This window comes from Aplysia californica, unplaced genomic scaffold (assembly GCF_000002075.1).
Source record: "Aplysia californica isolate F4 #8 unplaced genomic scaffold, AplCal3.0 scaffold00635, whole genome shotgun sequence".
Classification (NCBI taxonomy): Eukaryota; Metazoa; Mollusca; class Gastropoda; order Aplysiida; family Aplysiidae; genus Aplysia; species Aplysia californica.
The window spans coordinates 301,054-302,756 of record NW_004797905.1 but is presented as its reverse complement, the minus strand read 5'-3'; the positions used below and the strand labels follow the sequence as shown (position 1 = coordinate 302,756).

The 1,703-nt window shown below is 40.2% G+C and overlaps 1 protein-coding gene across 1 annotated transcript in view; it reads left to right on the top strand.

Moving 5' to 3' along the window:
- LOC101854283 overlaps positions 1-1,703 on the top strand; it is a 28,743-nt gene that overhangs the window by 1,014 nt on the left and 26,026 nt on the right. The window lies entirely within an intron of this gene.

The window sequence follows — 1,703 nt, the reverse complement described above, 5'->3', positions numbered from 1 at the left end:
AGAGAGAGAGAGAGAGGGGGGGTAGTGCATGTACTAAATCGTCTTTGTAAATCTCAGTATAGGGAATAGTATTCAGTTTGGTTTCGATTTGAAGTATTGTAAAGCACCCAAATCTCCACTAGGATAGGCGCTATTGAAATAAACACACAGTCGGGCATGTTCAAGACAGGGACCAATTATCTATAAGTTAAGGGATTGATTTAAACAAATGGAAGTTTCTGACAGTGTCATTATAACAGAGAATGGGCGGGGGATGGGGGAGAGGAATGGGAAGTGGTCTTTGTATAAAGACAATTGTCTTGGACAAGTGGCTGTTAAGCAGGTTCTAGCGTTATTCACATAATTTAAAATAACTCATTACTCTTATCCCTTGTCCTTAACTTTTGAAATTACCCATAATTATTGTGTAGAATCAATTGAAACTGTCTTTTGTTCAGACGCCACAGCAATTCAAATATTTAATACTAGCTGGGCCCCCTTTCGAGGAAAGGAATGATCGGTGCATTAACATCAACTGAAAGTCATTGACCTACTACATTTACACTCTACTAGAATGGAGCAATAAATCTTGAGAGATGCCAAAAATTAGAAGGTCTAGATCTATACTCCCAAAACAAAATGCGCCTCGCGAAATAGCACTTTGTGCTTCCGTTGTGTAGGACAGCTACGCAGATTTGTTTCGTTTCTTAGTGGAATAATCACAACGGCAAAAGAAGGACGGGAACATTTTGTCAAATATATTTGTGTAAATTCAGTAAAAGAATAAATAAAATATCAGGCTCCGTCATGAGGACCTATCTATCTTTATGGAGGTACTTGCCAACTTTTAACTCTGTAGCTGTGGTAGTTATATGGAAAAAGTGACAATTGTGTTTCCAAGTTGACAAATATATAATAGATCGTGCGACCTTGGGAGAGCAGAGACGCCGGACGGTTTCTACGTTAGCTACAGGTATCCCAATGGATGGCTTAAGTTTACTTTAACTCAGAAAACCTCAGGATGAAAGAAGGAAGATGCCACAAGAAATCTTATTTCAATGTCAAATACCAAAATTGATTTTTTTTTTTATGTAGAGGTTGTTTACACCCTGGTCAACACAATTTTGATCGTTTAGGACCATGCCAGCCATGGCCAACCCGGGCTGAAATAGATTTAATAACCCAGAAGAAAGACCGAGATATTCCATAAAAATCGTGTCCCCACTCAGGAATCGAACTCGAGTCTCCAGCAAGAGATAGTGAAGCACCTAACAGCTACACCCCAGACAACGATTCTATATCAATTTATTTTGATGCCTCACAGGAACACTCTAATTTCATCATGCAAACTCTAACTTACTCTGTCCGTGTCTATGCATTTCTCAATCCTTGCCCAAATCATAATACTTCGCATGTGACATTTTGTACTGCAAGCAACCTTATCACGGGTAGAGAGAATTTCTATCAAGCATAGTCTGTCTGGTGGTATGTTGTTTCTCTCTTAGCCAGGGTTGGCTATGACAGGCAGAGTCGAAAGCCCACGCCTCCTATATGATCTAATTTTTATTGATAGGGACGTGAAAACAACGACTTAGAAAGCATCCTTATTACCGGCATCTGTGGCGTAGCGGTTAGGCGCAGTGCCGTCACATGCATACGACCCGAGCTTGATTCCAGGGTTGGGAGATTTTTTATCGAGCATCAAGAGTTTCTGTTGGGATGTT